Source organism: Pleurodeles waltl, chromosome 9 (genome assembly GCF_031143425.1).
Source record: "Pleurodeles waltl isolate 20211129_DDA chromosome 9, aPleWal1.hap1.20221129, whole genome shotgun sequence".
Lineage (NCBI taxonomy): Eukaryota > Metazoa > Chordata > Amphibia > Caudata > Salamandridae > Pleurodeles > Pleurodeles waltl.
The window spans coordinates 318,586,346-318,601,973 of NC_090448.1; the positions used below are offsets into that span (position 1 = coordinate 318,586,346).

General features: G+C 41.5%; 1 long non-coding RNA gene across 14 annotated transcripts in view; it reads left to right on the forward strand.

Annotated features, from left to right (window-relative positions):
* LOC138259234 (uncharacterized) overlaps positions 1-15,628 on the forward strand; it is a 189,708-nt gene that overhangs the window by 114,791 nt on the left and 59,289 nt on the right. For all 14 annotated transcript variants that reach the window (XR_011198687.1, XR_011198682.1, XR_011198683.1 and 11 more), the window contains one exon: positions 14,958-15,084. This is a non-coding gene — a long non-coding RNA (uncharacterized lncRNA). The remainder of the gene's footprint in view (positions 1-14,957; positions 15,085-15,628) is intronic.

A 15,628-nucleotide genomic window follows, 5' to 3' on the forward strand; every position in this document is an offset into this window, starting at 1 on the left:
GTCTCAAAAGAGGTATAGAACACCTCAATTTGAAAAGGGTTCCAGACAACCCTAAAAGACTTAAAAAGACCTCACAGGGGTCTGGTGAAGGCCGCAGTCTCTCATCTTCTCCTCAGGAAAAAAGATCCTCCTATAAATCCAGCCATCGGCCTTCTACATCGAAGGAGTTCCCAAAATCCTCCTCAGAGCCTTCTACACCCCCTCCAAAGGTGTTGCAGACGTTTAGAAAGCCTACTTCAGCCTCTGAAGTTACAGTCAACGGCGATTCCACCGTCAACGAGGTCATCGTCGTCGACTCCGTCGTCGACGAGGACGTACACGGCAGCTACACCGGCGGTGACGACGACGGTCTGGCGATAGTGACTTCTTCCTCGTCCACGACGACGGTAACAAAATTGAGACCGTCGACGCTGAAGATCAGAACGTCATCGACGATGGTTCCGACAACGACTCTGTCGACGACACTGCCAGCGGTGAAGATACCTTTGTCTACACTGTCAGAGCACTTGGATTACCGTAGACGATTCCGTTGACGGTACCATTGTCGCCACCGTCGACGAAGAAAAAGAAGATGCCGTCTGCGTCTGGATGAGGAAATTTCACTCCAGGAGCTACATCCCCAAGTAAGATCACTTCGTTGATCCTGACTCATCTGCTAGAAGAAGATTCAGATGATGATGGGCTGTTCGGGGCAGCCCATAGCCCTTCGCAGCTTCATGTAAAGTGCCAAGAGGATGATGAAGAATATTATCACCAGTATTATTCTCCTCAGCGGCAGCAGACTTATGTTCCAGAGGAGATGGTTTGTGTTCCGAGTTCCCTTATATCTGATCTGCAGTCTATGTTGTCAGATTACAAAAGGAGAGTGCCTCAACCGGACATTCCGACGGCGCCGCCTCCATCCATACCTGCCACTCCAGTGCCACAACCTAGAGCATCCCCTAGATTGGCCAGAAGTACCCCGCAAAGGTCCTTCATACAAGTTATGGACTCTTCGGATGAAGAGAGAGAAGAAGGGGAATTGCAAGACAACTGGGATTGGGACAATTATACATTGCCGACACCCTCATCTCCGTCGCCTACCACTGTGGATTCTCCCCCTGGAGATATTGGGGGTTTCCACAATTTGCTTGAGAGGGCGGCAAAGAGATTTGGGTTACTCATGCCATCCAAACAGATGGATTGTTTTTTATACGACTTCTAGGAGCCGTATCAAAAGAGTGTTCGCTCCATACCTATTGTTGGATACATCTGGGAGGACGGTCTCAAAGTAATGAGAAATCCAGCTACGGTAACTGCAATCTTGCCCAGGTTGGACAAAAAGTATAAGGCCTCGGAGGACGATCCAGCGTGTCTTGTTAGTCATCTGGAACCGGACTCCGTTATAATCCAGGCAGCGCAGAGGCGTTCTAAAAATCCATCAACTCCACTTTCAGCTCCTCCGGACAAAGAGGGTAGAAGACTAACAACATTGGGAAGCGTTTCTCTTCCATGTCTGGCCTCATAGTGAGGGCAGAAAATTCGTTGGCAATCCTGGGGAGGTACGACAGACAGCTGTGAGCTGATATTGCCCGTATCTGGATCACATCTCAGAAGAATCTAAAGCGGAAGTAAAGAAGATCCTCTTGGAGGGTGAGCGCACCTCGGCTGAGGTGACTGACTGCGCTATGTACATTGCAACAACTGCTTTTCCACAACTCGCTGGCGGAGCGGTGCTGCAATGTCAGGGTTGGTTAAGAGCAATATCCTTCTGTCCAGAGGTTCAGAACAAGGTGTCGACCTCCCCTTTGATGGAGAAGCATTATTCGGTAAGCATGTGGATGAACCCTTGCAGGCTATAAAAACAGATACAGACACCGCAAGGTCCTTAGGGACACTCCAATTTAAGAAAGTTCCTTTTCGTGTTTCAGTGGTCGGTGAGTCTTGACTTATCGAGGGGGTTACCAGACTTTTCGTTACCCCTCCTTTACTTCACAGCAGTTTCGGGCTCAATATACCCAAAGGCAACCACCTCAGGCGTCATATTCCAGGCCCCCTCCTGGGGAAAGATCGCGTCAGGGTAAGGAGGCAGCCAGACGGCAATGACAACTTTCAGGCTCCGGCTACAGCCTTGCCATAGACCAGGAAGATAGGAGGAAGGATATCACACTTCTACAAGAAGTGGGAGCAAATTACATCAAACCAGTGGGTCTTAAACATTGTTCGATTTGGCCATACTTTAGAGTTCGTTCAACGCCCACCTTCTTGTCCTCCTCATACCTTCGTGCAGAAGCATCTAAAACAACTCCGGCTGGGGGTTGTGACCATGCTAAAAAAGGGAGCAATAGAGAGAGTTCCTTTTTCGGAGAAAGGCAAAGGTTTTTACTCCCACTTCTTCCTGGTACGCAAGAACTTGGAATCTTGGCATCCCATTATAGATCTCAGGGGCCTAAACAAGTACCTCGAACACCAAACCTTTTGCATGGTCACATTGCAAGATATTCTTCTCCGCATGAACCACAGAGATTATATGACGTCTCTGGATCTGCAGGATGCATACTTTCATATTCCAATTTCACTTGCCCTCAGGAAGTATCTCCATATCGTGGTAGCCGGCAGCCATTTCCAATTCAAAGTACTTCCATTCGGCTTGAAGTCCGCCCCCAGGATCCTTACAAAGTCCCTAGCTCCGGTGACGGCTTTCCTAAGAAAGAAGAAAATGCAAATTGTTCCCTACTTAGACGATTGGCTCATCAAGGCGCGGTCGTCTCAAGCAGCTCACGGCTCAGCAACGGCTTGCATAGCACAAGACAACAAAACCTTGCAGTAGGTCTTCCTTTCCTACCGCCTCGGCCTCCATTGGTCATCACCACGGACGCTTCCCTAGAGGGTTGGGGAGCACATCTTCAGGATCATCAAATCAGCGGGAAGTGGAGCAACTCCTTCCAAAAGTATCTTATCAACTTTCTAGAATTGAGAGTGATTTTTTTGGCCTTACAGGCTTTCCTTCCAAGGATAGAGCACATAACAGTTCTCATAAGGACAGACAATACTGCAACAATGCATTATTTAAACAAACAAGGGGGAACAAAATCTCTCCTCCTGTCTCGGGTATCGCAGACGATTTGGGATTGGGCCATTCGCAATGGCATTAGTCTACGTGCGGAACATCTACCAGGAAGGCAGAACGAGACGGCAGACACTCTCAGCAGAATGACATCCTCCTGTCATGAATGGGAATTAAATCAGGACGTGCTCGACCAGGTCTTCAGAAGGTGGGGGAAACCCATGCTGGATCTGTTTGCAACCCTGCAGAACACCAAATGCCGCTAATATGCAAGTTGGGTTCACCATCCGGGCTCTTGCAGGAATGCATTTTCAATGGCATGGTGTGGAAAATTTGCCTATGCTTTTCCACCCATTCCTCTGATATCAAGGTTGCTCGCAAAGATCAAACAGGAACATTGCAGACTCATCCTGATAGCTCAGTTATGGCCCCGCCAACATTGGTTCTCAGAGCTCCTCCTGTTCTCCGAGGTGGATCACATTCCGCTGAAAGTGTCACCACAGCTCTTGACGAGGAACAAGGGCCAGATTCTACACCCAGACCCCAGATCACTCAAGTTATCGGCCTTTCTCCTGAACACAATGAGTTCGCCCATTTAGACATTCGCCCTGAGTTTCGGGATATTTTGGAAAAGGCCAGAGCAGAGAGCACCAACAAATCGTACTCACTGAAATGGAAGAGTTTTGTTTGTGGTGTCAGAAAGAGCGTATTGATCCACTACTGGCATCGCCAGAGCGAATACTACCCTATATCCTCCATCTACAGGCTTGGCACATGCATCCATTGGGGTGCACTTGACGGCTCCATCTCTGTGGTCATCTAGATTTATTAAGTAGTTTCTCAAAGGGCTCTTTCGAGTTTTTCCTCCAGTAAGGCCTCCTCCACCGTCTTGGCAACTCAACACGGTTCTCTCTCAGCTTATGAAACACCCATTTGAACCAATACACAAAGCGGATCTGAAGCATTTATCGTGGAAAGTGGCTTTGCTTCTAGCCCTAACCTCTTCCGGGCGGGTCAGTGAGATCCAGGCTTTGACTATTCAGGAGCCTTTCCTCCAATTTAAACAAGATAGTCGTACTTCGTAGGAACCCCAAGTTTGTACCAAAGGTGCCATCAGACTTTCATATTAACCAACCAGTGGTTCTAAAATCTTTCTTTCCGAACCCAGCGTCTCCGGCGGAGAGAGCTCTCCATTCGTTGGACATCAAAGAGAACCTCAAGTTTTACTTGGAGTGAACCAAGAGTTTTAGGAAGTCTACTCAATTGTTTGTCGCATGCAGTGCCCCTAGGAAAGGACAGGCCCTTTCTAAGAGAAGTATAGCCAGATGGATAGTAGGGGCTATAAACTTTTGCCACCAAGCAGCTGCAAAACCTTTACAATCCTCACTAAGAACGCATTCTATGAGAACTTTCTCAGCGTCCATGGCACTGTTTGCAGGTGTACCTCTGCAGGACATTTGCAGAGCAGCCACCTGGAAGACAACTCACACATTTATGAGACAGTATTGTCTGGATGCCATTCCTAAGGGAGATGCAGGGGTTGGTCAGGTGGTCCTGCAACATCTGTTCCAGTAACGGTGAGCTCACATTGCCTCCCTCCATCCCTTTTTTCTTGTTCGCACATTGCATGGTTTTGAATTTGCTTTGTTAAATTTGCACGTTTTCCTTATTCCATAATATATGAGTGTCTGTGAAAATTTAGGATATTATATATACGGAACATAATGTTTTCATGCTATTAAGAACAGCTCTACAATCTCTGATTGAGGTTTTTTTTTGGGTGTACGTTTAATGCAATGTGCTCTTAATGCTGCTTTTTAGTCTGATTCAAGCATGTGAATCTTTGAAAGTTCCAATACTGGAGTAAGAAAATAAGTTACTTACCTGTAACTATAGTTCTCCAGTATTGGAATCTTTCATAGATTCACATGCGACGTACCCGCCTCCCGGGGGAAGCTCACCTTTTGCATATCATTTGTTTAATCATCAATTGGTGCACTAGTGCTTAGAAAATCTGAGGTGCTGGAGCTTCTCTCAGGAGGGTTTTAAAGGGTGGTACTCTGATTGGCTGAGGTTCAAGTTTGGTCCTTATTTACATAAAGACTTGGATGGGTTTGTAAAATGAAGAGAATTGGTTTGTTATAAATGTTATGTCTTTGGGACATTGTCTTTTTTTAAGGTACCGGGGGCTCCCATCTAGACGACGAGGAATGATTCAAGCATGTGAATCTATGAAAGATTCCAATACTGGAGAACTATAGTTACAGGTAAGTAACTTATTTTCATCTAGCCTATGATATTTCCAACTGAGGGTAATTTGCTGAAAGGTAAAAGCCAACATGAGGTCCAACAACTTTAAATTATCGTCCTCTGAAGCAATATCATCAGTGAGACTACCTAGGAAAAGAGCAGAGGGAGATCATTGGGATTGCAAATGAAAAATGGAGGTGAGCTGATGCCAGACTTTTTTCTAAAAAGAGACAGTGGGAAGACATTTGAAGAGGAAATGCATAAGATCTCCCTTTTGGCTATTGCAAGACCAACAATTTGAAGTTGAAAATGTAACGGTGGTAGAGGGGGCAAAATAAAGTCTGTGATAAAGAAAGAATAGTGACTGTGTGGTAGAAACTGATCTAGATATTTTATATGATCCATGACATATCTTATTCCAGAAGGGAATAGTCCAGGTACATCCCACATCCAATTCCCATTGAGATTCAATTTTAGATTTAGGCCTTGTCAAAACAGGAAAATGAAAAAGTTTATAAATACTTGATTCCCTAGGAAAAGAGGTAAGAAAGGAGGGCAAAGGAAAAGTCTATTCCGAAGAAGAAGGAAGAGAAGGCAATGAAAATAGTACATCCAGGATAATATTAATAAGAAGGAGATATTTAGGCATGAAGGAATTAGGCCAGTTATACAGAAGTTGCAATTGTGAAAACGAAAGTGAAGTGTCGTTGGAAAATAAAACTTTGACCCACGCTATATCTCTTTGTCTCCAAGATTTTCAAAATAAAGGTTGATATTTTGGGAGACGATTATGCCTAATAGGGGAATTCAGAAAAGAGGAATAAGTTGACGGGTGGAGGTAAATAGTTTGAACACTGAAGAGCACAAGTATGTTTAAGAAGCGGAGAGGAGATAATCGAAATATTATAAGAAAAGGATACCACCCCAGGAGGAGAAAAAGGTAGAAGAAAAGAGCATTCAATATCCCACCATAAGGGGGTAAACATAGAGCTTGACAAGGAGATCCATCTAGAAGCTTGACGCAAACAAAAAGATTTATGATACAGTCGGAAATCAGGAAAGTTGGCTCCACTCTCCTGTTTAGAATGAGAATGTTGACTAAGAGAAATTCTAGATTTCTTATTGTTCCAAAGGAATTTAGATGGTCTTGAATCAAGTTGTTTAAAAAAAAAAAAGTAACAGGAAGAAGGATCGGAATCATGGACAGGATATATAAAATGTTGGGAGAAATCATCATTTTGATAGTCAAGATGACCCCACCAAGATAAAAATAAAGGATTCCATAACAAAAGGGATCTATCAACCTTCTCTAAAGCATCAGAGATATTTACTTCAATAGTCTTTTTAATGAAGGAGGTAAACCAAATTCCTAAATATTTAATCTTGGATGTATTCCAATGAAAGCCAGTAATATCAAACGATGAGCTAAAACAACATTTTGTTAGAGGAAGTATTTCAGTTTTATCCAAATTTATCTTATAACCCAAAATCAATGAAAAATCCTCTGTCTCCTGGAGTATAAACGGAATCGAGATTTCAGGGTTTGAAATATATAAAAGTATATCATCTCCATATGCTGTTAATTTTAAGTGTCTCTCACCATATTGGAAACTCTCAATTTTAATATTATTTCTAATGCAGGATATAAATGGCTCTAGAGCTAAAATAAATAGGAGTGGAGAGAGCGGACACCTTGACGAACGCCTCAACTTAATGAAAAGTATCTAGACAATTTCCCTTTCACCAATATCGTGTCATTGGGGATTGATAAGAGATAAATTAAATGAATTGGGGCCCTAATCCATGCCAAGCTAAGGCTTTTAATAGAAAAGACCAGTCTAACGGATCAAACGCTTTCTCAGCATCTATGAAAATTGCTGCTAAGGAGTACAAATGAGCGGAAGCTTTGCTGAGTACATTGAAGAATGTTCTAGAGTTATCAGAAGCAAGTCTACCTCTGACAAATTCAGTTTGTTCCTTACTTATCATTACAGGTAAAGGGGGATCAAGACGTAAGGCTATCAATTTAGCAAAAATATTATAATCTGTATTAAGCAGAGAAATTGGCCTATAATTTTTTACAAAAGTATGGTCCTAACCCTCCTTTGGGATTAAACAAATTGAGGCTTCTTGAAAAGTTCCCCAGTGTAGCCAGATACTGCGAAGAATTGAAAAAGCTGTAAAAGTTTGGGAAGTAGAATATCAGAAAAATGTAGAAAAAATTCCACTATGAATCCATCCGGACCAGGAATCTTGCTTTAAAAAAAAAAACAAAGGACATTAAAAATTTCTGAGGAAGAAATATCCACTTCAAGAGAAGAGTCATCAAATAAAGTCTTGTTAGAGTTTGGAATTTTCTTTAAATAATCATCTATCTGTAAGGAGGTAGGATTGACTCAGGGGTATAAAGTGTTTGATAATAGTTGACGAATTCAGCTATGATATTGTCATCCTTAAAAAGAGACTTACTAGTATCAGTAATTATAGACTTCACTGTGTGGCGTTGCTTTCGTACTTTTAAATAATTAGCAAGAATTTTTCTGATCTATTTCCACCCCCATAATAGCAGGCACTACTGCGTAGAAGAAAAGAGGATGCATTGTCCAAGGAGATTTTGTTAAATTGCAATTTTGCTTGAATAAGTTCTCATAGATTAAAAGTAGAAGAGGAAGATGTTCAAAACATTACATTTTTAGAACAGGAGATTGATGTTGTTTGTTAAAAGTTTTCCTTATATTAGAGACACAATGTATTATATGCCCATGAGCTGCAGCCTTAAACAAATCCCACAACAATTGTGAGGAAACATGAGAGTCATAATTACATTGAAAAATTACTCTGCAAAAGCAACAAAGGATGTGGAAAATTTAGAATCAAGCAACATTGAATTATTAAATCACCACCTATTGGATTTAGGATGCACCGAAAGTAAATCAAAATCCGTAATGAATGGAGCATGGTCAGGCATAACCATAGGTTCAATAGAGGAATTGATAACATTTTGGGAAAGTAATTTTGAAACAAAAATATGGTTGAGTCTAGATAAGGAGCCGTGTGGTGGAGAATAAAACAAGAAATCCCTACTATCAGGATTACAGGTTCTCCATGAATCAACTAAATTGCATTGTGAGAGAAGTGCCTTAAATTGGGAAAGTAATTTTAAAACAAAAATATAGTTGAGTCTAGATAAGGAGCCATGTGGTGGAGAATAAAACAAGAAATCCCTACTATCGGGATTACAGGTTCTCCATGAATCAACTAAGTTACTTTGTGAGAGAAGTGCCTTATGCATTTTATGGGGAGAAAATTTTATTGCAGAGTGCCTATCTACAAAAGGATCAATAATTTCTTTGCAATCCCCTCCAAGAAGAAAAAAAATCATGTAAACATTGTTTAGTAACATTAGGTCAAAAAAGATCATCTGAGTGATTAGGACCATAAATATTACTAATGGTCATTATAATTCCATCAATAATTAGTTTCACAAAGAGCCATGTACCATCGGAATCCGAGTCTTGAGAAATAACATTAACTGATAATTTTTTATGGCAAAGCATAATTATACAATTTTTCTTTTGGATGTAGGAGAAGTAAAAACATTACCCACCCAACCTCTTTTAAGTTTCATTGCTTCAGAATCCATCAAGTGGGTCTCTTGTAAAAGAACCAAATCTGGATTATTTTTAGCTAAATGAGATAAACCTCTCTGCCTTTTTATTGGGTTAATAAACCCTTTGACATTCCAAGAAATAACTCTGAATTTTACGTCACATAGCCATATATATACACTAAAGGTCTTGTACTATAAATAACTGAAAAAACATATAAGGGATAAGAAAACAAGGAAAACAAAGGAAAGAAAGAGGAAATGGGAAACAATAAGAGAAAAGATTGAAGATATTCAAGAGAAAAAGAAAAGACAGTATATGTCAAATAAAGACGACTGCAAAAACATACCTGATATGAATGGACAATGGACAGGGTTGGTGACAGCACAGACTGAAGACAGCACAGCAAGGAAACGGAACACATAAACGGACAAATGATACGAGCAAGAGTAATGATCTATAAAAACACCAGGAACCTGTGGAAAGAAACCAATATATTAACAAAGAAGACCTATAACCACGTCAATATAATATAATATGTAAAAAAAAAGGACCATCAGTTGCATCGTAAGAGTAATGAACAAAGGGCATAATCAATAAGAGATTCATGTAGTCAACGAGTAGAGGGCCAGCTGTTTCCATAGGGTTTGTAGAAAGTATTCTTAGGAAATCTCGAAGAGCTGCAGGAGCCGTATTTGAAGTTGGCTTATTTTGATATGTCACTTTAAACACGGATCGAATAATCGAAACAAGCTCTCAAGTCACTAAGCTGTAGACGAAGATCCAACAATTCTTTCCTTCTGTTTGCTGAAGCTTTGGACACATCTTGTGAGATGAAGATCTTACTTCCTTGCCAAGAAATTTGTTTTTTACCTTTCGCTGCATTAAGAACTCTCAATAGATTAGTAAATTCAAGAAAGAAAATAATCACCCCTCGTGGCTTAGATAAGGAAGAATGCGAAGGACGGTGTCCAATGTGATGTGCCCTTTGGATGTTCAATTCTGTAGAAGATGGTAAATCCACAAACTTTTGAAAGAATGAAGCATAAAATGGAATTGGGTCACTTCCTTCAAGACCTTCCGGTAATCCATAAAGGTGAAGATTATTGAGCCTGTTTCTGTTCTCCAAATCCTCCGCAAGTCTCTTCAGAGTTGCTACTTCCTTCTCCAAACTAGTAATTTTATTTGTTTTGTCCTGCACATCACTGACTTTCTGTTCCAAAACAGATACTCTCACTTTCATTTGAGACCACTTTTTGTCAAGATTTTGCATCCAGGAGTTAGTTTCTTCAATAAAGGGATGCAGTGCACGTATTTTGTGAAGCACAAGTTCAAGAGAGATCGGTGAGGGAGATTTTACTGGTCAAGGTGGGTCTTGTTTTATCCTCTTATAAGTAGTTGTAGAAATATTCTGGGAGATTTTAGGCGAAGAAGGTGAGGAAGACATCTTTGACGTGGTAGAAGAAGACGCTACAGCAAAAGTATCCAGTTGTAAAAACTGTGAGAGTTTGTCAGTTGAAGAGAACTGATGTGACAAAGATTTAATTTTCTTTAGTTTGTCCATATAAGAAGAAAAGCCTTCAAGAAAGCGAATAACACAGGAACTCCAAATATATATTGACGAAGCAGCAAAAAGGAATTACACGGCTCACGCAAGAAACTACAATTTAGTCACCGAAGATTCACATTCCTTACAAATAAGCACTTTATATTGGTGAGCAATTAATATTGAAGATGGTCGCCGTGAGGAGAAATATAAATGCATGTTTTAAGAAGCAAGAAAAGAGGAATTCTGCATTTAAAAAGTTGAAAATGCTCACCGAAACCTCCAATAAGTTTATATAGTCAAAGCGCCATGTAAAATAAAGTAGAAACGGTTCCGACCCCTAAAATGCGTCAGACGATGCGTGGAGCTCCATTGTCAGGCGGCCATCATGGCTTGTGGTTCGTGCGCCTGCCCCTGAAATGTTTTCTTAGGATGGCACCAGGCATTTTCATCACTGGCATCGCCCATTGTCAGTGTCAGACAACTACCTTTTGAAGTGCTGTACGTTCTCGGTGTTATCGTTACCTAATTTAGTAGTGTTCAGTTTGGGAAATTTAAGAACTTAACTCTGACATAGATGTGATGCGATGCAAACTCATGACTCCTTGTCTCAGGGCTTCATTAAGCACTCTAGATAAAACTACACATAATACAACAGTTGGTTCACAACACATCAGTTTTGGCTATTTAACCAACAGCATTTTTCTAGGAACTGCAGGTATATTTACAGTGTTAAAAGCAAAACTATAAGTGCCAGAATTCAAAGTGATGTTGATTAAAAATCAAGAATTGACTGAAGGTGTCGGGCAACATTGGGCAAATTACCCATTGTAGGTGTTACTCTTCTCTAAATTCAGGTCAGGAGAATTTTTCACATGTATATTTTAGTGTACTAATGACAGTAATTTATCTAGGTGAAGTCTGAAATCTCTTCTTGGATTGAGTGATGTCATCAAGGTGGCAAACCAATCTAAATATATATTATCAAAAATACTTTTGTCATTTACATCTTTCTTCAATTTGGATCAGTTGGTTAACAAAACATCCCTTACCTGACGAATGAGAAGCAGTGCATTTTCTTTAAAATTATACAGTGTTTGAAACCTTCACGTTTGCCAATCTGTTTTTTAAACACACTGCCAAATTACATTTGTAATTTATCCGGAATATTGTTAAAAGTTGTTCATAAGGAACTTCTGAGTTGAACTTCTCCCCCTTCCGTACCAACACAATCTATGCGACAATCTGACCTGAAATCAGTTTACATGCATATCTCCTTCTGGTGGTGCCAACCCAATAGTATTTTACCTTCCCTTACCCCATACATTTTCCCTCTGGTGTGTCTACTGGTAAACATTAATTCACAGCCCAAAAATAACTACTCAGGTCTAAGGTGCACCCAGTGTAGCACCTTGAAGTTATATCAACATTGAGAACAAATTACTGTCACCTTAGATACTCACCATGAAATCCTTATAGTGCTGTAATAGATTTACGAGTCTAGCATTACACTCTCCACATGCCATCAGTCTCAGGAAATCAATATGGGGGGGTTGTTCTGCCATCGTCTCCCATACTTAGATCTAAATTAGAAATAGAACAACTTGCGGCATTTTCTTCTAGGGTGGAAGTGACCCGCCCAAAATGTCCTTTGCATCCACATTTATCAGACATGTTTTTGTCTCATAAATATTCATCACACATTTTCTAAACCAAGGTTGCTTTGTGTCACTCGAGACTTGACCCCTTCCCCATGTGCAAACATTGAACATAAATAAGTTGTATTTTCCCAGCTAACAAATTATGCAAAAGACTTAAGTCCAGGGCTGCATTTTGTTGGTGTTTCCCCAAATTGTTATTTTTTTTCCATGAGAGAAGTGGGTGAGATAGAACGAATAAAGGAAAAGGCAGACAACATGAAGAGAGAGGATAGACATGATTGATGGAAGAGGGAATGCACGAATTGAAAGGGAATAGTGCTGAAGAGCACTTTTTGAAAGGACTGAAGGAAGCAGGGAGACAGGAATGAAGAGAAAGGTGATACAGGAATAAAGCATGTGACATGAAACATGAAGCCGGTGACCCATTTGCATGGGTTAGTCATCCAGACTTTAGGGATTCTGGACGTTTTATGGAGCTGAATGATGAATTTGCTAAAATCTTTGCAAAGAACAGCAGGCGGGTTTCTCACATCTGCTAACTTTAAAAAATAAATAAAAAATCACACCTTGTGAGAGGTCTATAAAGGGGTGGGGCTTTAAGCGCTTTAGTTTTACTGTCTATAGAGGGGCTTCAGAATGTGTGGTCCATAAAAATAAGGTGTGGCTTCATGTTGAGGTCTTACTGAAGGGTTCAGGTTCAAAAAGTGATGGATGGAATGCTTGAATTAATTTCAGCCACTGATAATTAGTTAGGCTGCATCCCAGCATGTTGTTATTTGACCCTGCTCTGATGGGAGCATTCCAACCCAAACTGCCAGGCCTGGACCGTCTTGAAGTGGAACACAAGCAGCCCTGGACCTGTGTCGCCCTTATAGCGCTTGTTTGTTCCTCTTGGTTCCAGAGAGTGTCCCTGCCCTCCTTGGGTGGGGGTGGGGGAGTGCACAAGACAAATACTATTGAGGCTACTGCCAATATCCTGGGGGTTGCCTAATCCCACAATAACATCAGCTGCACAGAACATCCACGTAGGAGCAGAAAACCCACTCTGTATTGGTTTCCAGCTTTATGTTGTCTTACGCCATGTGATATTGGTTCTTCATCAGGTGACCATGTGACACACAGTGCCTCTGTATGTGTTGCAAGCCTGGTTTCTCCAAAGTCTGAACCCACCCTTTATGCATTTGCAGATGCCTTTAGCCAATCTGGTTAAAGGCATCTGCAAATGCATACATTTTGCCAAATGCAATATCTATTTCCCAGTACAGTGTCAGGCCACCAGCTCTCGCACACAATTAGAGGAGGGTTGTTTCTATCTCTTTATTTCCTCTGGGTAACTGAACAGCCCCCTTTTGCTTTTATAGGCTTGCCTGTCTCCCTGCTGCAATTACAAGTGTGCCTGTCTCTGGGATACAGTTTATTTTCAGCACAGCCAGTGCCATCGAGATGGCCAGGTAGGACTTTCAAAGCAAGACCAGCGTACAGCTGGACATAACTTTTTTTTTTTTTTTAAGCGTTTATCATTTTTGGCTGAGCACAATGTGATGATGCAACAAAAAATATCACACATTTTTGCTAAGTAAATCCACCAGCAACCAAGATCGATGATTTTAAGATAGGCACCCATATAGTTCTATGAAGGAAATAAAATGGAAGTTACCAATGTGGTGCCTCGGGCCACGCCAGGATGAGATCCACAAGATTTTCAGGTAATGTCTGGCACCCCTGATGGAGATGTCATTTAATGGCACCTGAGTTTTTGGCAACAAAGCGCACTCTGCACTTGAACGCTGAAAGCTAGGTGACAGCACACTGTTGGCCTCTCTTCACCCATGTGGCACTATGCTCAATAATTTTGCCCCTTTGAAGCTTCAGAATGGGGTATCAAAAGCAGACTCAACTCTTTCAAGGCTGTGGATCAACCCAACAGTGTCCAGGTCCTCAGAGAAAGCGCCGTGCCCAGTGGTCAACCCTCTCCACCACCACAACTCCAAAACCGTGTTAACTCACTCATCTTGGCATGTGGCCAACCTGTTGGAGTCAAAATATAATAATTTCCTCAAAGTTGGCAGAGCATCATATCAGATCCATATGTGCACCAGATCGTTCAAAGAGGAAACGCCTTGCCATTCTTGCTCAGTCTGCCACATATTGCTCCTGTTCCAGACCGTCTTCCAGGAGACTATTTGTCCATCCTCCAGCAGGAAGTCCATGGTCTTTTAGCCAAAGGAGCCATAGAGAGGGTTCAGTTATCAGAATGTCGGACAAGATGCTACTCCTGCTATTTCCTGCTGTCAGGTATAGGTTACATATATGCACAGTAAGATTGACCAGCCACTGATCCTCTGTAGTCCAGCAGGAGCAAGGCACTTGACTTGACCAGCGGTACCTGACTGCACCTTTCAGAGTGAGTGTTTGGAGTCATACTTGGCCCGAGATGGTGCCGAGACGAAAGGGGGGAAATGGGGATTTAAAAGAATACAAGCGTGTCTTCAGACCACCATGTTACTTCACAAAGGGGCCATGGGGTGGTTCTTACACTGAGTTAAACAGCATCTTTGCTGCCAACCAATAACCAGATAACTTGTGTGTAGATTCTAGAAATTCAAGCTAGGCTTCCTCTCAAACCTCCTCAGTTAAATGAGTATCTTATAGTTGGTGGATCTAAAACAAGGTCTTGAACAATCACTTGCATCAAGGAGTGTTACTTGCTCTGTATTTTCAAGCTTTATTGTTACCATAGTTAGTGATTAGTAAAGTAGTAATTAGTTAGCCATGTTTGCATGCTGTTTTGCAATCATCTGTTTGTGGCTATGATGTTTGATCTTGGTTTTTCCTTTTATTTTTAGGGCGGATGAGTGTGTCGGTAAAGATCCTTTCATCTGGAACTCCTGCAGCCGGAAATTGGAATTCATGGAGCTCGAGAGGATCGAGTTGCAGTAATCCGCTAAGTATAAAGTTGACTGGAGCCGAGAGGCAAGTGCCAGCTTCCTTGAAAAAGTGTGGATTGCCAAGCAGGGGAGGGCTGAAGAAAATTTCCTTATATAGCTTTGGTCCCAAAAAATGGCTGCATGATTTCAAGATCTTGTGTGAGCTCAGTAGAATGCTCCCTTTCCTAGCACCGCATGACTAAGGGAATTTTACGATGCACTCCTGCAGCCAGCATACCTCATGCCTCTAATACATTTGATTGCTACGTTGCTGGATACGGTTCCTAAAGTGCAAGCCATCTCCATCCTCTGAATGCCCAGTTAGAAGTGTGCCTCCTAGTTTGTCTTCTGCACATATAGTGCAATTATTAGAGAGCGCCTAGTTTTTGTCTTTTGCCCCTATTGTGGACAGCGCTTAGAGGATTTGGTTGAGTATCAATGGTGAAACGTTTTTACAAGACCTCTCTTCAGGTCAAAATGCTTAGCAGTCTAGAAGATAATATAGCCGACACCTAAACCATTTGGAGTCTAGGATTTGTTTGACTTCACATTCTAGCTTGTTGCCGAGGTGGCGTCCTTAAATGTGAAAC